The following is a 24,851-nucleotide window of genomic DNA, read 5'->3' on the forward strand; positions in this document are numbered from 1 at the left end:
ACCTATAACCACTAAGGAAATTGAAGCAGTCATCAAAAATCTCCCAAAAAACAAAAGCCCAGGGCCAGATGGCTTCCCAGGGGAATTCTACCAAACATTTCAAGACGAATTAATACCTATTCTTCTGAAACTGTTCCAAAAAATAGAAATGGAAGGAAAACTTCCAAACTCATTTTATGAGGCCAGCATTACCTTGATCCCAAAACCAGACAAAGACCCCATCAAAAAGGAGTACTATAGACCAATATCTCTGATGAACATGGATGCAAAAATTCTCACCAAAATACTAGCCAATAGGATCCAACAGTACATTAAAAGGATTATTCACCATGACCAAGTGGGATTTATCCCTGGGCTGCAAGGTTGGTTCAACATCCGCAAATCAATCAATGTGATACAGTACATTAACAAAGGAAAGAACAAGAATCATATGATCCTCTCAATAGATGCAGAAAAAGCTTTTGACAAAGTACAGCATCCTTTCTTGATCAAAACTCTTCAGAGTATAGGGATCGAGGGTACATACCTCAATATCATAAAAGCCATCTATGAAAAACTTACAGCAAATATCATTCTCAATGGGGAAAAACTGAGAGCTTTCCCCCTAAGGTCAGGAACGTGGCAGGGATGTCCACTATCACCACTGCTATTCAACATAGTATTGGAAGTCCTAGCCACAGCAATCAGACAACAAAAAGAAATCAAAGGCATCCAAATTGGCAAAGAAGAAGTCAAACTCTCACTCTTTGCAGATGATATGAAACTTTATGTGGAAAACCCAAAACTGCTAGAACTCATACAGGAATTCAGTAAAGTGGCAGGATATAAAATCAATGCACAGAAGTCAGTGGCATTCCTATACACCAACAACAAGACAGAAGAAAGAGAAATTAAGGAGTCGATCCCATTTACAATTGCACTGCAAACCGTAAGATACCTAGGAATAAATCTAACCAAAGAGACAAAGGATCTGTACTCAGAAAACTATAAAATACTCATGAAAGAAATTGAGGAAGACACAAAGAAATGGAAAAACGTTCCATGCTCATGGATTGGAAGAACAAATATTGTGAAGATGTCAATGCTACCTAGAGCAATCTACACATTCAATGCAATCCCCATCAAAATACCATCCACTTTTTTCAAAGAAATAGAACAAATAATCCTAAAATTTGTATGGAACCAGAAAAGACCCCGCATAGCCAGAGGAATGTTGAAAAAGAAAAGCAAAGCCAGCGGCATCACAATTCTGGACTTCCAGCTCTATTACAAAGCTGTCATCATCAAGACAGCATGGTACTGGCACAAAAACAGACACATAGATCAATGGAACAGAATAGAGAGCCCAGAAATGGACCCTCAACTCTATGGTCAACTCATCTTTGACAAAGCAGGAAAGAATGTCCAATGGAACAAAGACAGTCTCTTCAACAAATGGTGTTGGGAAAATTGCATAGCCACATGCAGAAGAATGAAACTGGACCATTTCCTTACACCACACACAAAAATAGACTCCAAATGGTTGAAAGACCTTAATGTGAGACAGGAGTCCATCCAAATCCTAAAGGAGAACACAGGCAGTAACCTCTTTGACCTCAGCCGAAGCAACTTCTTCCTAGAAACATTGCCAAAGGCAAGGGAAGCAAGGGCAAAAATGAACTATTGGGACTTCATCAAGATAAAAAGCTTTTGTAAAGCAAAGGAAACAGTCAACAAAACCAAAAGACAACCGACAGAATGGGAGAAGATATTTGCAAATGACATATTAGATAAAGGGCTAGTATCCAAAATCTATAAAGAACTCATCAAACTCAACACCCAAAGAACAAAGAATCCAATCAAGAAATGGGCAGAAGACATGAACAGACATTTTTCCAAAGAAGACATCCAAATGGCCAACAGACACATGAAAAAGTGCTCAATATCGCTCGGCATCAGGGAAATCCAAATCAAAACCTCAATGAGATACCACCTCACACCAGTCAGAATGGCTAAAATTAAGAAGTCAGGAAACGACAGATGTTGGCGGGAATGCGGAGAAAGGGGAATCCTCCTACACTGTTGGTGGGAATGCAAGCTGGTGCAGCCACTCTGGAAAACTGTATGGAGGTTCCTCAAAAAGTTGAAAATAGAGCTACCATATGATCCAGCAATTGCACAACTGGGTATTTACCCCAAAGATACAAAAGTAGGGATCCGATAGGGTACGTGCCCCCCGATGTTTATAGCAGCAATGTCCACAATAGCCAAACTGTGGAAAGAGCCAAGATGTCCATCGATAGATGAATGGATAAAGAAGAAGTGGTATATATATACAATGGAATATTATGCAGCCATCAAAAGCAATGATATCTTGCCATTTGCAACGACGTGAATGGAACTGGAGGGTATTATGTTGAGTGAAATAAGTCAAACAGAGAAAGACATGTATCATATGATCTCACTGATATGAGGAATTCTGAATCTCAGGAAACAAACTGAGGGTTGCTGGAGTGGGGGGTGGGGTGGGAGGGATGGGGTGACTGGGTGATAGACACTGGGGAGGGTATATGCTCTGGTAAGCGCTGTGAATTGTGCAAGACTGTTGAATCTCAGATCTGCACCTCTGAAACAAATAATGCAATATATGTTAAGAAAAAAAGAAGAAGAAGGTAGCGGGAGGGGAAGAATGAAGCGGGGGAAATCGGAGGGGTAGACGAACCATGAGAGACGATGGACTCTGAAAAACAATCAGGGTTCTAGAGGCGAGGGGGGTGGGAGGATGGGTTAGCCTGGTGGTGGGTATTGAGGAGGGCACATTCTGCATGGAGCACTGGGTGTTATGCACAAACAATGAATCATGGAAAACTACATCTAAAACTAATGATGTAATGTATGGGGATTAACATAAGAATAAAAAAATAAAATAAAATAAACCAAAAAAAAAAAAGATAAATATGCAAATGCCAAAAAATGTATACAATTCCAAAAGGTCTTTAAAACTGTTTCTCCATGCCCAGCATCAGCAACAGTGACACTGTAAAACTAAGCCCTGATCCTCTACAGCAAAATGTCAGCAATGATTGATCAGGTTTCTCTGAAAATTCCAGAACCCCCAACCACTGAGGGTTAGTCAAGTGTGCCCAGTGTCAAACCCAAACCCCAGCTCATATAATAAAGTTTACATTAAAAGTCAAGGTTTTGATGAATGTCACACTTGGAAGCCAATTAAATGGGCTGAAAGGAAGACACAATTTCCCATTGTCTAATTGACTTGCAGCACCTTCAAGGTAATAAATTTGTCACATTGAATTATTAATGAGAAACAAATGTTTGACTTGCTGCCTTGAATAGAAAATAGTTCATTATTGGTAGCATTGTTCCTACCAAATAATAAGTCTGGCACTAGGGGAGCTTAGGGACAATGTGACTAAAAATTGTATTTTTCTTCATCACTGTATTTTCCATACCATGTATCTCTTTAAAACAGAATTTTATGATCATTTTAATAGGCAGAAATGGTGTCTTTAATTTAGAGTTTAATTCTGCATTAATTTTCATTGTCATAGACTTAATAGGTTTCTCCAGTATTTTCAGATACTCAAGTTTATGCTTGTGGTTAGGAAAAGGAATTCCCTAGGCCTTATTATTATTTATTCAATATTTCCTTTAAATCAATTCCCTTGTTTACTTTTTACATCTCCTAAACCATAATATCTATAAAATCATGGGGTTGATATATGAATTGTAATGTTTTTCAACTGTATATCAAAGCAAACATGAGACTATTAAAATATAAAATATTGACATGCATATACCATTTTTGAAATACTGCATTAAAAATGATGCATTTAAACAAAGTGTGTTCTTGAGAAAATAAGGGAGGAAAAAAGCATGCAACCTACAAAATCAAAATTTCAAAACATTCTTTTTGGGGAGAGACTTGGAACCTACTTAGTTTGTTACTCTTTTATTAAGAAATCCACTACTACCGGGTGCCTGGGTGGCTCAGTTGGTTAAGCGATTGCCTTCGGCTCAGGTCATGATCCTGGAGTCCCAGGATCGAGTCCCGCATCGGGCTCCCTGCTCAGCAGGGAGTCTGCTTCTCCCTCTGACCCTCCCCCCCTCTCATGTGCTCTCTCTCTCTCTCAAATAAATAAATAAAATCTTAAAAAAAAAAAGAAATCCACTACCAGCCCCGCCCCACCAAACCCTATTTTCTGCCTTCTTAAAGCTATGCCTATTCTTCCTTCATAAAAACCTCCCTGATTCCCCCAATCAGTTCTGATCTTATTTTCCTCTGAAATCTCCTAACAGTGTGTATTCCTTTTAAGGTCTTTATCATATTCTGACATCAGCTATAGTTATGTTTGCACTGGACCTATTCCTCTCATTAACATTTTATTCCTTGAGGTGGCTAACACAATACTTTGAACACTAGGTGCTCAATAAATATCCTTTTGAGTTGAAAGAGTATGGCACAAACCAGGATATTTTGCCAAGTCTAGCTAACCTCACACACTTTTGTTTATCGACAATCTTAAATGTCAATTATCTAAACACCAAATCTCAATGTCCAGACATAGAAAATGATGGAGGTATAGGAGATTTGGCTGAACATATGGACACTCTGTACATTTATGTTGGATGCTGAGAGTCTCATTCAGGAGTGGCTTTTTGCAATGCTCTTTCCATAAGCCTGCCTACTGGGACAACATATCTTATTTGATGGGTTTGACAAGTAGCAATTAGGTTTTCTTACATAGGCCACATTTCTTGATCATGTCTGTGCTGTGTTCATTATGCTCCCTCCCTGACATCAATAAGTCAATTTTAAAGAGCATCTGATGCTTTACAGGATATTATGGAAAGTTCTCTTTCTGAGTAATGCCATTTTTTCTCATTGTCCCTGATTATGTGCAGCTCTTCAATTCAATAGGATATTATATTTTCTGAAGATTTATTCCTCTTAGCCTCTCTCAACCTTATCCCCTAAACCTAAGGTCCAAAAGCAGAAAAAAAGTAACATATCTGGAATAATCAGGCCCAGATAAAATCTAAGTATTTTTTAAACATGCACAATTAGGAGAGTTATTTTATGCCTTTTCCTGCCTAGGCAAAGGACTGTACAAGCAGATACATCATACCTACTGTAGCAGACAAAAAATGCCAAGATGACATTTATTCTTGCCCCAATGAAAGTAAAAGAGGAGTTCTATGGTTGGTACCTGCATACAAGGTTACAGAAGACCACTTACCCAAAATGTACATATCCACTGCACTTCCCACTGTTACAGGCACTAATGGGTTACTTTTCTCCCACTGATTTTTATATTTGGTAAAGGATTTGAGATACCTTATGATTAAAGATATGATAGGAGAGGGAGAGAGAGAGGGAGGGAGATGAATCACTAAAGCCAGAATAATGGAGCCAAAGTTTTGTAATAGAGGAAAGAGATATTTGAAAAAGAAAATATGATTGGCATAGCAGTACAAAAAAATTGCTCTGAGCTTCCTGAAAGTCAGTATAAGACCGGTATAGAATGATTATACAACACTCATTATCCAATAACAAGGAAAAGCAGATGAAGTAACTTTGTCTTAGCATTGAATTCTAAGAATTTTTTGGATGAATCATTTTGTAAAAAAAATGAACCACATAATTTAGTCCATCAAATCTTTACTCAGCTAGGGGACAGAATTCAAAAACAAGTAAGAGCCAATCATAGGATTTAAGATACTAAAAGTAAAATTTGTGTGATATAAATATATGGATATATGCACACATATTTATGTGCAGATATGATTCCATGTACTTGAAGTGAATTCCTTTTTTTAAAGGTGTATTTATTATTTTAGAGAGAGAGCACAGCACAGGGGGTAGAGGGAGAAAGAGTCCCAAGCAGACTCCACACTGAGGATGGAGCCCTATGTGGGGCTCAATCCCACGATCCCAAGATCTCCTCCTGAGCTGAAACCAAGAGCTGGACACCCAACCAACTGGGCCACCCAGGCATCCCATTGAAGTGAATTCTGAAAGAAACGTTCTGAAGAGAAATTCTCTTACTGCTTACTTTTGATAGAAACAGAGAGGGATACAGTAATCTAGTATAATGGTCCTCAAAGTGTGGTCTCTTCAGTACCAGCAGCATCTGAATCACCTGGGAACTTGTTAGAAATGCAAAAATATGGAACCCACTCCAGATCTACTGAATCTGAAACTCTGGGGCTGGGTTCCAGAAGCCCATGTTTTAACTAGTCCTCCAGTGGATTCTGGTGCAATGTAATATTTGAGGTCCACTGGCTTAGTAAAACCCACCCCTAATCTTTATCACCCTCTTTGGGATCCAGGTCCTGAACTCTTTCTCCCCAGCTGAGGAATCAGATTGCCTTTCAATCAGATGGCCTTTCAATCCCTGCTCTTATTCCAGAATGTTTCCTAAAGCGTAGAACAGAATGATACAGACATATTCTAAAATAAATTTCCCAGAGCCTACTACACGCTTTACCCATATCAAACCTTCAGAATTACCTGGAATAAACTCAAATTCAAAAATAAATTTCTTCTGTTTTGAAGATAAGAGTATAGCTAGAGATCAAGCAGTGTAAATGATTCTGTCAGTAGTATAATAAATTTTGGGAATTTTTTAGACTTTGAAATAAACTGCCAAACAAATTATTCTACAAATGAGGACCACAGAAATACAGTAATCTGTCATATTTCATTCAACTAGAGATCACTTTTCCAGAAATCTCATCTATCGGCAATAAGGTGGAGAAAAGAAAAATAAGAAAAAAAACAAAGCTAAATAAAAGAAAAGAAAAAACAAGTTTCAAAGATGCACAAGTATCTATGATTCAATGTGATTTAATTTACACATAGGGTAATTTCTCAGGCTGATATTCAGATACTATTTTTATCTTAGAAATAGTTTTAATCATAGTGTAGTGGGACTATTTGGTGTTTACCCATTGACAGCAGCAAGAAATTCACCTGGGCGACAGAGGAGACCAAGGAGGAGGAGATAAACTCCCCGACACCAACACCAGAAGACATGCCATGCCTCCCAGCCATAGATACAGTCCTCCTCCATATAAGTCTAAGTCAAATCACCAAAATTTGCCAGTCGGCCTCATGGTCAACTTACCAACTAGCCAATGACTTAAATTCCTTGCTTTTTTGCCTATTTAGTTTTAGTTTTCATTTTGTCTTCTTAATAACATTTTGAGAAATTTTCAATTTATTTCTGCCTTAGCTCCCTACTGCTACAGCTGGGGAATGACAGAGTGAGACTGAGGGTATGAGGAGAATGCATTCATAGAATATTCTATTTTATAAAAAGAAGCCTTATGAATATTTTTTCAAGAATATCTTAACATGGTTACATACACAAGAATACTTCATATTCAAGAGCACAGTCAAGAATGTATTCAAGGATATATTTAAGAACATATTTTAAATATATTTACTATATTCAAAGAGATATTGAAGAATATATTTGAGTTTATTCAAGAATATATCAAAAGTATATTTAAGGATATAATCAAAATGCATTAAATGTACTTAAAATGTATTCAAGAATATATTTTTCATAAATACATTTCAAAAATATTCTCTTCATTTGAGTTTTTAATATATTTAATGAATATATTTTCCTTGTTCATGTAGTCTTGCTATTCGTGACACAACATGTTCAAAAATGAAAGAAGAATGAAATTATGCACAATATTTGTCTACTTTCCTTCTTTGACATAGTTCAACAATTTTGCCACAATTTAAGCAAAGATAGAGTATGTTCACAAGGTAACACAAAGCTAAACCTTCTTTACCTCCTGTCAAAAAGAAACTATACTAAACATCATACTATATACACATCACAATATAAACACATTATCTGACCATGTACAGTAGAACTCCATGGCACTATCACTAATATAACAAATGAAAATCTTAATAATAAATATTTTAACTTGAGAATAATGTTTGTATAATTTTCAAACTAGAAAATATTTTACTAAAAATATTTTATTCACTTTATGCTATAAACATTTATGTCCTGGACACCATCACTATATCACAGCCTAGTACAAGAGTTCTCATAACGATGGCACAGAATTTCAAAAATTAAAATATAATAATATTAAATTATGTTTAGTATACTTGGTTTACAAAAGAAATAAATATACAGTTCATTGTAAAAAGATTTCCAACAAAAATTTTATTTTATTTTATTTTATTATTTAAAGATTTTATTTATTTATTTATTTGACAGAGAGAGATACAGTGAGAGAGGGAACACAAGTAGTGGGAGTGGGAGAGAGAAAAGCAGGCCCCCCACAGAGCAGGGAGCCTGATGTGGGGCTCAATCCCAGGACCCTGAGATCATGACCTGAGCCGAAGGCAGATGCTTAACAACTGAGCCACCAGGTGCCCCTCCAACAAAAATTTTAAAACAATAATCAAAAACAAAAGTTTTTGCACTTAAAGAGGTAAGCATCAACTATTAGGATATTTAAGTTATGTGTAAAGGAATATTTCATCTTTTCTCTAGATACCCATTGTAAAGGTTCTCAATAAAATATTAGCAAAGCAAATACAAGTAAATTTCCAAATATTTTTTCCAGCTTTACTGAGATATTACTGATACATAACATGAGAGTTTAAGATGTACAACATGATGATAGATAGATAGATAGATGATAGATAGATAGATATAGATATGTTTATAGCCACAATCAGGTTTATTAACACCTCCATCTTCTCACACAATTATCATTTTTTGTAGCAATAACGTTTAAAACCTACTCTCTTAACAACTTTCAAGTATATAATACAGCACCATTATAGTCACCATGTTGTACACCCAGAACACATTCATCATATAGCTGGGAATTTGTACCCTTTGACCAACATCTCCCCATTTTCTCCACCTCTCAGCCCCTGGCAGCCACCATTCTACTCTATTTCTATGAGTTTGGCTTTTTAGGAATCCACATATAAGTGAAAACATGCATTATTTGTCTTTGTTGGACTTATTTCACTTAACATAATGTCCTCAAGGTCCACCCATGTTGTCACAAAGGGCAGGATTTCCATCTTTTTATGGCTGAATAATATTCCTCTGTGTGTGTGTGAGTGTTTAATATATACATGCCACATTTTCTTTATCCATTCATCCATCAGTGGACACTTAGGTTTTTTCCATGTCTTAGTTATCATAAATAATGCGTCAGTAAGCAAGGGAGTGCAGATACCTCTTCAAAATACTGATTTCATTTCCTTCAGATATAAATGCAAAAGTAGAATTTCTGGATCATATGGATCATATTAACTTATACTCCCACCAACAGTGCACAAGAGTTTGCTTTTCTCCACAGCCTTGCCAGTACTTGTCTCTTGTCTTTTTGATAGCCATTCTAACAGATATGAAGTGATATATCATTGTGGTTTTGATTTGTACATCTTTAATGATGTTAAGTATCTTTTCATGTATCTGTTGGTCATTTGTATGTCTTTTTTAGGGAAAAAAAAGTTTATTCAAGTCCTTTGCCCATATTTAATTAGATTATTTGTTGCTACTGAGTTGTATGTACCTTAGATATTAACCACTTATCAGATAGATTGTTTGGAAATATCTTATCTCATTCCATAGGTTGCCTTTTCATTTTGTTCATTGTTATTTTGCTGTGTAGAAGCTATTTAGTATTAAGCAGTTTAATTTGTTTATTTTTGCTTTTTTTTAAGATTTTATTTATTTATTTGAGAGAGAGAGAATGAGAGACAGAGAGCATGAGAGGGAAGAGGGCAGAGGGAGAAGCAGACCCCCTGCTGAGCAGGGAGCCCGATGCGGGACTCGGTCCCGGGACTCCAGGATCATGACCTGAGCCAAAGGCAGTCGCTTAACCAACTGAGCCACCCAGGCGCCCTATTTTTGCTTTTTTTAAATATTTTACTTTTTTGAAAAAGACTTTATATGAGAGAGAGCATGAACGGGGGAAAGGCAAAGGAAGAGGGACAAGCAGACTCCCTGCTGAGCACAGAGACTGACCAGGGTTCAATCCCAGGGACCTGAGATCACGACCTGAGCTGAAGTCAGATACTTAACTGACTGAGCCACCCAGGCACCCCTAAAGATTTTACTTCTTAAGTAATCTCTACACCCAGTGTGAGTCTTGCACTTACACAACCCTAAGATCAAGGGTCACATGCTCTACCAACTGAGTCAACCAGGCACCCCTAATTTTTCCTTTTGTGGCTTGTACTTTTGATGTCATATCCAAAAAATCATTGACAAGACCAGTGTCAAGGAGCTTTTCACCTATGTTTTCTTCTAGTCGTTTTATAGTTTCAGATCTTACATTTAAGTTTTTAATCAATTTCAAGTTAAGTTTTGTGAGTGGTATAAGATAGGGACCCAATTTCATTCTTTTGCATGTGAATATCCAGTTATCCCAATACCATTTATTGAAGAGACTATTCTTTCTTTGTTGAGTATTCTTGGCTCTCTTGTCAAATACTAGTTGCCAGTACATTTATAGCTTTATTTCTGGGCTCTCAATTCTGTTCCATTTGTCTATGTGTCTGTTTTAATGTCAGTATCATATTGTTTTAATTACTATAGCTTTGTAACAAAGTGTAAAATCAAGAACTGTGATGCCTCCAGCTCTATCTTCTCAGGATGGTTTTGATTATTCAGGGTCTTTTAAATAGATTGAATTAGTTATCATAAGAACTTCCTACAGAGAAAAACCCAGGTCCAGATAGCTTCACTGGCGAATTCTACCAAACAATTTAAAAAGAATTACCACCAATGTTTTAAATTTTTTCCATGATGGGTATTAAGGAGGGCACGTATTGCATGGAGCACTGGGTGTTATACACAAACAATGAATCATGGAACACTACATCAAAAACTAATGATGTACCATATGGTGACTAACATAACATAATAAAAAAATTTTTTTAATTAAAAAAAGTATATGTAAAAAAAAATTTTTTTCCAAAAAAAGGGATGAAAGCAATTCTCAACTCATTGTATGAGGTCAGTATTACCCACATATCAAAACCCAGATAAATACATCACAAGAAAAGAAAATTACAACTAATATCCCTATAAATACACATGTAAAAGTCCTCAAAAAAATACTAGCAAATTAAGGCCAGAAACATATAAAAATGATTATACACCATGACCAAGAGTGATTTATCTCAGAAATGTGAGGTTGATTCAAAATATTAAAAGAAATCAATATAATACATGATATTAATAGAATGAAGGACAAAAAAACCATAATCATCTCAGTAGATGCAGGAAAAACATTTCATAAATTCCAATAGCTTTTCACACATAACAAAATACTCAACAAACTAGATACAGAAACTTTCTTAAGATGATAAATAGCATCCCTGATAAACACATAGCTAACATCATACTTAATGGTAAAAGACTGAAAGCATTATCCCTAAGATCAGGAAGAAAATAAGGATATCTGCTCTTGCCTCTTCTACTCAACATTGTACTGGAGGTACAATGGTAAACAAGGGAAAAAAGGGCATCCAGATTGGGAAAGAAGAACTAAACTAACCTTTATTTTACAAATGACATGCTCTTGTATAGAGAAAATACTAAGGAATTCACTAAAAAGACAATTAGAACTAATAAACAATTCCATCGAGGTTTTAAGATACAAGATCAATATAAAAATCAATATATAGAAATGAATATTGTTGTTATATACTACCAATACAAAATAAAATTAAGAAAATAATTTCATTTACACTGGCATCAAAAATGCTTAGGGATAGCTAACAAAATAACTGTAAGTCTTATATGCTAAAAACTACAAAGCATTACTGAAAGAAGTTAAAGAAGACCTAAATAAATGGAAATATATTCCATCTTCATGGGATATTGCTAAGATGACAATACTCCCCAAACTGATCAATAGATTCAACATGATCCCTAGCAAATCCCAGCTAATTTCTTTGCAAGAATTGACAAGATGTTTATAAAATTCATTTGGCAATGTAATGGATTTTGTGTAGCCAGAACAATCTTTAAAAAGAACAAAGTTAGAGCCCCTAGGAGGCTCAATCTGTTAAGGGGCCAACTCTTGATTTTGGCTCAGGTCATGATCTCAGGGTCCTGGGATTGAGCTCTGCATTGAGCTCCGTGCTCAGCATGGAGTCTGCTTGAGGTTTCTCTCTCTCCCTCCCACTCTCCCCCTGCCATGTTCTCCCTTTCTCTGACATAAATAAATAAATCTTTTAAAAAAAGAACAAAGTTAGGGGTGCCTGGGTGGCTCAGTTGGTTAAGCCTCCAACTCTTGATTTTGGCTCAGGGCATGATCTCAGTGTCATGAGATGGAGCCCTGAATCACACTCCCTTCTGGGTGTGAAGCCTGCTTAAGATTCTCTCTCTCCCTCCCCTTCTGCTCCTTCCCCACCATGTTCTCTCTCTTAAAAAAAAAAAAAGATTTAAATAAAAAATTAAAAAAAAAAAAACAGAAAAAGTTAGATTCATACTTGGTGGTTTCAAAATATACTACCAAGCTACAGAAATCCAGGTAGTATGGTACTGATATAAGGATAGACATATAAATCAATGCAATAGAGTAGAAAGTCTAGAAAAATAACATACATTATAATCAATTCATTTTCGACAATTGTACCAAGACAATTCAATAAGTTAAGGATAGTCTTGAACAAATGGTCTCTGGACAACTGGATATCCACTTACAAAAATATAAAATTATTCCCCTTTGAAACACTGTATACAAATAGTTACTCAAAATGTAACAAATACCTAAATACAAGATCTAAAACTATAAAATTCTTATGAGAAACATAGGACAAAATCATCATGACCTTGGACTAGGCAATTACTTCTTAGATATGACACTAAAAGCACGTATAGTCAAATAAAAACACATAAATTTGATTTCATCAAAATGTAAAACTTTTGTTTTAAAGTGCATTGTCAAGAAAATGAAAAGACAACCCACAAAATGGGAAAAAATATTTGCAAATCATATATCTGAGAATATATTTGCAAATGATATGTGTTAGAGTGAGCCATTAGTTACATTCTAACTGGATGCCTGGAAGCCAGCAAAGAGGAAGTCATGGCCAACTAGGAGGAAGTCAGAGGCCTGTCTTGGCAGCACTCTAAAACAAAATCCACAAGAAACTGGATCAAACCAGACAGGCTCAAGATGGCTGACAAAGTAGGTCAAAGTTCACATTATTCCTTCATTATACAACATTACCATACTTAATCTCCTCCCTAAGGGTGTCATGACAGGAAACCCCTAACCAAATAAGGAGGAAAAAGCACATAACCCACATTCCTGGAAGAGACCATCCTGCTTCCAAGAACTCCCCACCTCAAGTAATAAATATTCCACCCCTTTTTTTTAACAATTGTCAATAAAAGATAGAAACTCAAACCCCAGTTGCTGCAGCTCTCCCTTGAGCTCGCCCACTCTCATATCTCAAGTGTGTACTCTCACTTTAATAAACTTTCCTACTTGTACTGCTCATTCACTGTGTTGTGTCTGTCCTTCAATTCTTGTGGCAAGACCAAGAGCCTCTGGTGACATCTTTTGGATGGCTGGGTTGAGGCCTCAGGGCTCAAGTACTCCCCAGTCCACCCAGCAACAATATGTATCTAGAATATATAAAGGTCTCTTTAAACTTAATACAAAAAGGCAGAAAAATTTTAATGTTTCAATGATCTGAGGGAATTTCTCCAAAGAAGTTATACAAATGGACATTAAGCACATAAAAAGGATACTCAGCAGCACTGGTTGTTAAAGAAATGCAAATCAAAGCCACAATGGCTAATATAAAAAAGACAGTAACAAGTGTTAGCAAGAATGTGAAGTAATCGAGACCCTTATAAATTGCTCTTTGGAATGTAAAATGATACTACTACTTTGGAAAACAGTTTGACATTTCCTCAAAATGTTAAATATAGACTTACTATATGACCTAGCAACTCTACTCCTGGGTATATACTCAAGAGAATTGAAAACATACGAATGTTTGTAGCATCATTGTTCATAATGGTCAAGAAATGGAAACAACCAAAATGACCATCAACTGATGATTGCATAAACAAAATGTGGTATATCCTTACAATGCACTAATATTTGGCAGTACAAAGGAATGAAATACTATTAAGTGCTACAACATGGATGAACCTTGAAAATATGCTAAGTTAAAAAAGCTAGTCATGAAAAGAAACATATTGTATGATTTCATTCATAAGAAACTTCTAGCACAAGCAATTCCATAGAGACAGAAAGTAGGTAAGTGTTTGCCTGGAGCTGAAAAGGCGAATGGGAGTGACTGCTGATGATATAGTATTTCTTATTCAGTGACTAAAGTGTTCTGAGTTTAGACAGTGGTGGTAGTTATACAACTCTATTAATATATTAAAAGTTACTGAATCATACATCTTACAAGGATGAATTTTATGGTTGTGAAGTATATGTCATAAAACTGTTATTTAACAAACTATGAGTTTTCTCAATTGCCAAAAAAAAAGCATTCAATAAAAGTCTGCACCATTCCATGACACAAAAACAAACCTGTAGGCAATCTAGAAATAGAAGGGAACTTCCTTAATTCAAAGATTATTTGTCAAAAACCAACAGTAAATATCATACTAAATGTTAAAACACTATAGGAATGCCCATCAAAGATCAGGATGTCCATTAAAGTCCTTATTGTTCTAATTGTTCTGAAAGTCTAATTTAACACAATAAGACAAGGAAAAATATGAGGTTGAAATGTTGAAAATGAAATTTAATTTATCATTATTTGCAGATGATATAGCCATGCAATACAAGATATATACCCACGTAATACAAGAGACAACTATAAAACTATAAGAACTAAGTAGGAACTTCATTGTGATGGTCAGATACAAATGAAATATGCAAAATTCAAAACATTCCTATTTCAAAAATGAATACACAATAAAAATAAATGAGGGGGCACCTGGGTGGCTCAGTCGTTAAGCGTCTGCCTTCGGCTCAGGTCATGATCCCAGGGTCCTGGGATCGAGCCCCGCATTGGGCTCCCTGCTCCGTGGGAAGCCTGCTTCCCCCTCTTCCTCTCCCACTCCCCCTGCTTGTGTTCCCTCTCTGTCTCTCTCTTCAAATAAATAAATAAAATCTTAAAAAAAAATAAATGAGAAAATGTAATGGCAAAAAGACACCATTCACATACATATACACACACCTTAAATACAGAGTAATAAATTTAACTATAATTATGCAAGATCCATATGTAGAAAGCTTGAAACTTTACCAAAGGACACAAAAGAATACCTAAATAATTGGAGAGATATACCTTGTTTCTGGATGGGATGTAAAGCAAGAGAACTTTCATGCCCTACTAGTGGGAATCTAAATTACTATAACTTCTTTGGAAAACTGACAGTATATGCTAAATTTTAACATATGCGTATTCTTATCACTCAGAAATTCCACTCTTAGGTGTATATGCAACAGAAACAAAATATATGTACAAGAATGCTCCTAGAACCATGAAATGTTAATGCCCCCAAACTGGAAACAATCCAAATGTCCCTCAGCAAAACTACAGATAAACTGTGAAATACTATACAGTGATGAAGATGAACAAATGCCTGCACCATGAAACACCATGGCTGAATCTCACAAACATGACATTAAATGAGAAAAGCCAGACCCAAAAGAGTACATACAGTAGGATTCCACTTATATGAAAGTGAAAAAGCAAGGCAAATTAATCAATAATTCTAGAAGCCAGAATAATATTTACTCTGGGGAGGAAGGAAAGAGTAGTGGTAGAGAGGAATACATAAGGGGGGCTTCTGGTGTGCTGTGATGTTCTATTTCTTGAACAAGTGGGTGGTGGTATCATGATGTTTTTACTTTGTTATAACCCACTGAACTATATGCCTATGACTTGTTCTATTTTCTGTATGTATGTTACACTCTTTTACATATTAATTTTACTTTTTTAAGATTTTATTTATTTACTTGAGAGAAGAGAGAGCACAAGTGGGGGGAAAGTGGGAAAATGATCATTCCTCAGACTCCCCACTGAGCAGGGAGCCCCACATGGGGCTCGATCCCAGGACTCTGAGATCATGACCTGAACCAAAGGCAGACACTTAACCACTTAACCAACCAAGCCACCCAGAGGCCCCAAATGTCTATTTTTTTAAAGTTACTTTTGAAATGGTTATCCATGGGGAAGAGAGAGAACACAGTGGAGGGAATAGGGATAGAAGTTAGACTTTTTAAAAAATACACCTTGTTTTTTAGATTTGTAACTCTGGATCTTTGTAATATCATACATAATTACAAAATTAAATTAAAATTTAAGAAGTGATCACTACAAAATGAAATAAAATTGATATAACCCTGCATATAGAGTTGATGCCATAACAATCCATAAAAGAACTATTTCTAGTGATTTTAAAACAGTAACTGGATTCTCCATTCCTAGTCAGATATATCTTAAGGACTGAGTTAATTTTTAAAAACCTTAAAATGTGTTTAGTAATCTTACTATACACCAAAGTATCATTAAGAGATAACTGAAATAAGTGTTTTATTAGTGTTGTTAAGAAGCAGGATTTCTGGCATAGACAAAAGGAGATATAGACATAAGATTGATGATGCCAAGTAAAAACCTTGCAGTCCTGACTCTGATCTAGGAATATCCTGTAAGCCCATGATGTATTTTACATTTTTAAAAAATTATTTTCTAGTTCTGTTCACTGAAAAAGCCTAGACACAGTGACCAACCCAATAGCAATGAGCACCCTTAGCACTCAGCTTGTCATGTCTAAATACCATTTTCCACTAAAAAGAACCAAGGCTCACAGACTCCCAGTTACAAAATAAATAAGTCATAGGGATAAAAAGTATAGCTTATGGAATATAATTAATAATATTGTAATAACTTTGTATAGTGACAGATGATAACTATATTTATTATACTGAGGACTTCTTAATATATTTAGTTGTCAAGTCACTATATTGTACACCTGAAACTAATATAATATGTATGTCAATTATACTTCAATTAATTAATTAATTACTAACCATATTCTAGAAGAAAGGGGAAAAAAAGGAACGAAGGCTCCTTGGAGAAATTACAGATTCCAGGTCTGGGACAGGAAATGTTCAGATTGAGACAGGATCATCTTGTCATACCAGATAGCAAGGAAACTACCAAAAATAAATAGGTCATGTCAAAGGACTCAGGAGTCAATGTGAAGAGTTTGAACAATTTCATAATCAATATAATTGATAACTGCAAAAAAAGATCACTGCAATGGATTGAAATGCAAAGTTTAATAAAAATATGAGTTCGTGATGATAATAAAACAACTTATTGCTGGTGAATGCTAGTGAACCAACTCATTATTTTGAAAACTGGTAAATAAAAAGAAAGAATGAAGAATTTACCTTACCCTTCTTATAGATGTATACCTCATTGAAACTGAATAGTTGGTGAGGAGAATTTTGTCTTTATGTAGGTATTCAAACTAATAAATGAGGAAGGAATATTAATAGTAACAGGATATCACCATTTCATAACCCCTACAGATATAGGCAATGAGTGTCAGTGATTACTGACATCACAAAAAGGGAAAAACATTATATGCTTCCTGATGGAAGTATATTAGCCCACCAATAGGATATTCTTATGAAAAGATCAAATCTGAATTTGATCAAATATTTAACTTTAACTACAATTTATAGGAAATAGAGGACAGAGAAATATTTTAAGAGACACTAGGATGTAATGAGCAAGATCCAGACTAAGAAACTCTACAGAACAAGCGATCTGGTTTATTAAATAAAGGAATTATAAGTGAAAGAGAGGGAGAGAAAGAGACCTAAAGATTAAATGAGATTTAAGAAACATATCAAATAACTGCAATGTATGGGTCTTACTTGGATCTTTATTCAAACAAACTGTTGAAAGAAAATTTTATAAGAAAATCAAGAAAACTGATGCACTGGCTATATTATTTGATGACAACTGTTAAATTTTTAGATATGATAATGGTACTGAGAATATGATTTTTATAAAGAGCTTATATCTTTTAGAAATATACACTGAAATATTTAAGATGGAATGAGATGATGTCTTGGACTTGTTTCAAAATAATCCTGGGTAGGAGAGTGGAATTAAACAGATGAAACAAGATTGACCATGGACTGATATTTGTTAAACCTGGGTGATGAGCTCATGGGAGTTCATTTTCTATCTTGGTAAATGTTTGAAGTTTTTCATAATGAAAGACATTTTTAATGGTACAAGAAAAATAAAGCTTATTAAAATTGCCCCATCTCCCCAATTAATCTATAAACCTCAGAATGCCTAGATACTTAAAGATATAATTAATTACAGTTATAATAAGTGTTTTTTGGAAAAGGGAGTTTAATGAGAGCTTATGTCAAGGGGGCTCTGCACTTAGTTACTCATAATATGATTGTTAGTGGATCCATATTTTTCATCTGTTCCATTTCAGTTGGTAATTTTACTAACATCACTTTATTCATTATGGAAAAAATGAATCAACTTTCTCAATAAAGGTAGACAAACAACAAAGAGAAATAAGTAAAATATATAGTTCATTAATTTTACCTTTAGGGAATTGAATAATAGTTTGAAAGCATCATTTTAAAAAGAGTTCTAAGTGAAGTTCAATTTCTTTAGAGCTCATCGAGAGATCTGTGTTTTGTCTTGAATGTTACATTTTAAGAAAGATATCAACAACTGTGGTACAGCTAGAGGAGAATGACCACAATTGTAAGGTGATCTAGAAATCCCATCAAATGAAAAGGAATTGGAGGTACTAGGAAAATTTAACCTGGACAAAAAAAAATCTTTGATGTCCATTCAAACAGCATTCAAATATATAAAAGGACTGACAAGCAGTTGGTGGATAGATTTACAGTGTGTCACTCAAGAAAGCCAAAATGGATTAAAGTTGCAGAATAGTAGGTTTTGCCTCCATTGTAGAGAACCTTCCGTGAGAGCTCTCTAGCAGTAGACTCTGTGCCCTAGATGATATAAAGATATCCCCACAAGTGGGCAAACAGACAGGACAACACAACATCCCAGATCTCTCCCAACCCTAAGGTTCCGAGTCTAAGCTGTTCAAAAAAGTCTACTTAAAACCAAGTGGGGACGGGCGGAGCAAGATGGCAGAGGAGTAGGAGACCTGGATTTCGTCTCCTCTCAGGAATTCAGCTGGATAGGGATCAAACCAATCTGAACACCTACAAACTCAACAGGAGATCGAAGAAAAGAAGAGCAACAACTCTCTGAACAGAAAAGCGACCACTTTCTGGGAGGTACGACATGCGGAGAAGTGAATCTGAGGTGATCTTCAGGAGGATAGACGGCGGAGGAGGGGCCTCCGTCGGCCACTTCTGGCAAGTGATAGAGCCGCAGAGCACAAAATCGGAACTCTTAGAAGTCAGCTCCGCTGAGAGACGTCACTCCGGTGGCTAAGCGGGGGGTGGAACCCTCGTGGGACAGTGTGGTCTCAGGACCCTCGGGGTCACAGAAAGACCAGGGGTGCCTGAGTGCGACAGAGCTCCCTGGTATCGGAGCGGGGAAGCCAGCTGCAGAGACGGAGCCGAGGCACAGGCTCTCAGCTTGGGGTTGCCATAAACCATGATCTGCGGCACAGTCGGGCCGCTGCTCCTCCAGCAGGGACCCAACAAGTGGCAGATCCGGGGAGACTCACCTTCTTCCCCTGGGAGGAGAGGCACGGGAGTGCACCGCAGGAATCTGCTGGGTTTGGAGACTCCGCACGGGGTCGGGTGCGAGACAGAGAAACGCGCGGTCACAGGCCGGGTGAGCATGGAGTGCGGCCAGAGACCGGGGAGACGGGAGTGACTGACTGCTTTTCTCTGGGGGCGCACTGAGGAGCGGGGCCCCGAGTTCTCGGCTTCTCCGAGGTGGAGATTGAGAGGCCGCCATTTTCACTCTCTGCCTCCAAAGCTGTACGGAAAGCTTGAAGGGAACAAAAGTTCTGGAGAGCAAACCCGAGCAGATTACTTAGTCCAGACCAGGAAAGGGCGGGGCAATTCTGCCTCTGGCAAAGACTTTTGGGAACCACGGCAACAGGCCCCACCTCCAGAAGATCAGTAAGAACAGCCAGCCAAGACCAAGTTTACTAATCAATGAGAACGGCAGAACTCCAGCGCTAGGGGAATAATGCACATAGAATTCATGGCTTTTTTACCATGATTCTTTAGTCTTTGAAAGTTAATTTTTTTTAACTTTTTTTTTTTTGGAATTTTTCTTTTTCCTTTTTCAACCAACATCTTATCAACCCCTTTTTTAAAAAAAAACATTTTTATTTCTCATTTTTATTTTTCATTTTTAGAGTCATATTCTATCCCTTCATAGTAGTTACCTGTACTTTTGGCATATATATATAAGTAGTTCTCTCCTTAAAATTTTGATAGTTTCTTCTAACAGATCAAAATATACACTAAATCTCTATTGTATGGTTTTTTTCTACTCCACTGCCTGATCACATTCTCTCTCTCTTTTTTTTCTTTTTTCTTTTTTTAAATCCTCTTCTTTCTTTTTTCAAACAACTTCTTATCAATTCCTTTTATAAAATTTTTTATAATTTCCATCTTTACAGTCATATTCCATCCCTTCATCATATCAACCCTTATTTTTGTACATATATAAGTTTTTCTTTCTTTAAAATTTTGGGAGGAACTTTCTTCTAACAGACCAAATACACCCAAAATCTAGTGTGTGGCACTGATCTATATACCAGCCTGATCATATTTGATCACATTCTGTTTTTTTGTTTTGTTTTGTTCTGTTTTTGTTTCTTTTTATCTTTATCTTTTTCTTTTCCTTTTTTTTTTCTTTTTCTTTTTTCTCTCTTTCCCTTTCATTTCCCACTGCTTCAGGTCTTTTCTGATTTGTTTAGAGTATATTTTCTGGGAACGTTGTTACCCTGTTAGCATTTTGTTCTCTCATTAATCTATTCTCCTCTGGACAAAATGACAAGACGGAAAAAATCACCTCAACAAAAAGAACAAGAGGTAATACGGACTGCCAGGGACCTACTCAATACGGACATTAGTACGCTGTCGAATCTAGAGTTCAGAATCATCACTTTAAAGATACTAGCTGGGCTTGAAAAAAGCATGGAAGTTATTAGAGAAACCCTTTCTGGAGAAGTAAAAGAACTAAAATCTAACCAAGTCGAAATCAAAAAGGCTATTAATGAGGTGCAATCAAATATGGGGGTGCTAACTGCTAGGATAAGTGAGGCAGAAGAGGGAATCAGTGATATAGAAGACCAAATGACGGAAAATAAAGAAGCTGAGAAAAAGAGAGATAAACAACTACTGGATCACGAGGGCAGAATTCGAGAGATAAGCGATACCATAAGACGAAACAACATTAGAATAATTGGGATCCCAGAAGAAGAAGAAAGAGAGAGAGGGGCAGAAGGTATAATGGAGCAAATTATAGCAGAGAACTTCCCTAATTTGGGGAAGGAAACAGGCATCAAAATCGAGGAAGCACAGAGAACCCCTCTCAAAATCAATAGAAATAGGTCAACACCCCGACATCTAATAGTAAAACTTATGAGTCTCAGAGACAAAGAGAAAATCCTGAAAGCAGCTCGGGAGAAGACATATGTAACCTACAATGGTAGAAACATTAGATTGGCAACACACCTATCCACAGAGACCTGGCAGGCCAGAAAGGACTCACAGGATATATTCAGAGCACTAAATGAGAAAAATATGCAGCCAAGAATACTCTATCCAGCTAGGCTGTCATTGAAAGTACAAGGAGAGATAAAAAGCTTCCAGGACAAACAAAAACTAAAGGAATTTGCAAACACAAAACCAACCCTACAAGAAATCTTGAAAGGGGGCCTCTAAGCAAAGAGAGAGCCTAAAAGCAACATAGACCAGAAAGGAACACAGACAATATACAGTAACAGTCACCTTACAGGCAATACAATGGCACTAAATTCCTATCTTTCAATAGTTACCCTGAATGTAAATGGGCTAAATGCCCCAATCAAAAGACACAGGCTATCAGATTGGATTAAAAAACAAGACCCGTCAATATGCTGTCTGCAAGAGACTCATTTTAGAACCAAAGACACCCACAGATTGAAAGTGAGGGGGTGGAAAACCATTTACCATGCTAATGGACACCAAAAGAAAGCTGGGGTGGCAATCCTTATATCAGACAAATTAGATTTTAAACCAAAGACTGTAGTAAGAGATGAGGAAGGACACTATATCCTACTTAAAGGGTCTATCCAACAAGAAGATCTAACAATTGTAGATATCTATGCCCCTAATATGGGAGCAGCCAATTATATAAGGCAATTAATAACAGAAGCAAAGAAACACATTGACAACAATACAATAATAGTGGGGGACTTTAACACCCCCCTCACTGAAATGGACAGATCATCTAAGCAAAAGATCAACAAGGAAATAAAGATTTTAAATGACACATTGGACCAAATGGACTTCACAGACATATTCAGAACATTCCATCCCAAAGCAACAGAATACACATTCTTCTCTAGTGCCCATGGAACATTCTCCAGAATCAATCACATCCTAGGTCATAAATCAGGTCTCAACTGGTACCAAAAGATTGGGATCATCCCCTGCCTATTTTCAGACCACAATGCTTTGAAACTAGAACTCAATCACAAGAGGAAAGTCGGAAAGAACTCAAATACATGGAGGCTAAAGAGCATCCTACTGAAGAATGAATGGGTCAACCAGGAAATTAAAGGAGAATTAAAAAAATACATGGAAACCAAAGAAAATGAAAACACAACTATTCAAAATCTTTGGGATGCAGCAAAGGCAGTCCTAAGAGGAAAGTATATAGCAATACAAGCCTTTCTCAAGAAACAAGAAAGGTCTCAAGTACACAACCTAACCCTACACCTAAAGGAGCTGGAGAAAGAACAGCAAATAAAGCCTAAACCCAGCAGGAGAAGAGAAATAATAAAGATCAGAGCAGAAATCAATGAAATAGAAACTAAAAGAAGAGTAGAACAGATCAACGAAACTAGGAGCTGGTTCTTTGAAAGAATTAACAAGATTGGTAAACCGCTGGCCAGACTTATCAAAAAGAAAAGAGAAATGACCCAAATCAACAAAATCATGAATGAAAGAGGAGAGATCACAACCAACTCAAAGAAATACAAACAATAATAAGAACATATTATGAGCAACTCTATGCCAGCAGATTAGATAACCTGGAAGAAATGGATGCATTTCTAGAGATGTATCAACTACCAAAACTGAACCAGGAAGAAGTAGAAAACCTGAACAGACCTATAACCACTAAGGAAATTGAAGCAGTCATCAAAAATCTCCCAAAAAACAGAAGCCCAGGGCCAGATGGCTTCCCAAGGGAATTCTACCAAACATTTCAAGAAGAATTAATACCTATTCTTCTGAAACTGTTCCAAAAAAATAGAAATTGAAGGAAAACTTCCAAACTCATTTTATGAGGCCAGCATTACCTTGATCCCAAAACCAGACAAAGACCCCATCAAAAAGGAGTACTATAGACCAATATCTCTGATAAACATGGATGCAAAAATTCTCACCAAAATACTAGCCAATAGGATCCAACAGTACATTAAAAGTCTTATTCACCATAACCAAGTGGGATTTGTCCCTGGGCTGCAAGGTTGGTTCAACATCCGCAAATCAATCAATGTGATACAATACATTAACAAAAGAAAGAACAAGAATCATATGAGCCTCTCAATAGATGCAGAAAAAGCATTTGACAAAGTACAGCATCCTTTCTTGATCAAAACTCTTCAGAGTATAGGCACAGAGGGTACATACCTCCATATCATAAAAGCCATCTATGAAAAACCTACAGCGAATATCATTCTCAATGGGGAAAAACTGAGAGCTTTCCCCCCAAGGTCAGGAACACGGCAGGGATGTCCACTATCACCACTGCTATTCAACATAGTATTAGAAGTCCTAGCCACAGCAATCAGACAACAAAAAGAAATAAAAAGCATCCAAATCGGCAAAGAAGAAGTCAAACTCTCACTCTTTGCAGATAATATGATACTTTATGTGGAAAACTCAAAAGACTCCACCCCAAAACTGCTAGAACTCATACAGGAATTCAGTAAAGTGGCAGGATATAAAATCAATGCACAGAAGTCAGTGGCATTCCTATATACCAACAACAAGACAGAAGAAAGAGAAATTAAGGAGTCGATCCCATTTACAATTGCACCCAAAATCATAAGATACCTAGGCATAAATCTAACCAAAGAGGCAAATGATCTGTATTCAGAAAACTATAAAATACTCATGAAAGAAATTGAGGAAGACACAAAGAAATGGAAAAACGTTCCATGCTCATGGATTGGAAGAACAAATATTGTGAAGATGTCAATGCTACCTAGAGCAATCTACACATCAAAATACCATCCACTTTTTTCAAAGAAATGGAACAAATAATCCTAAAAGTTGTATGGAACCAGAAAAGACCCCGCATAGCCAGAGGAATGTTGAAAAGAAAAGCAAAGCTGGCAGCATCACAATTCCGGACTTCCAGCTCTATTACAAAGCTGTCATCATCAAGACAGTATGGTACTGGCACAAAAACAGACACATAGATCGATGGAACAGACTAAAGAGCCCAGAAATGGACCCTCAACTCTATGGTCAATTAATCTTTGACAAAGCAGGAAAGAATGTCCAGTGGAAAAAAGACAGTCTCTTCAACAAATGGTGTTGGGAAAATTGGACAGCCACATGCAGAAGAAGAAACTGGACCATTT

General features: G+C 36.5%; 1 protein-coding gene across 4 annotated transcripts in view; it reads right to left on the minus strand.

Moving 5' to 3' along the window:
* SMARCA1 (SWI/SNF related, matrix associated, actin dependent regulator of chromatin, subfamily a, member 1) overlaps positions 1-24,851 on the minus strand; it is a 776,730-nt gene that overhangs the window by 454,000 nt on the left and 297,879 nt on the right. The gene's annotated exons all lie outside the window — the stretch shown is intronic.

This window comes from Mirounga leonina, unplaced genomic scaffold (genome assembly GCF_011800145.1).
Source record: "Mirounga leonina isolate KUSES-001 unplaced genomic scaffold, KU_Mleo_1.0 Mir_101664, whole genome shotgun sequence".
Lineage (NCBI taxonomy): Eukaryota > Metazoa > Chordata > Mammalia > Carnivora > Phocidae > Mirounga > Mirounga leonina.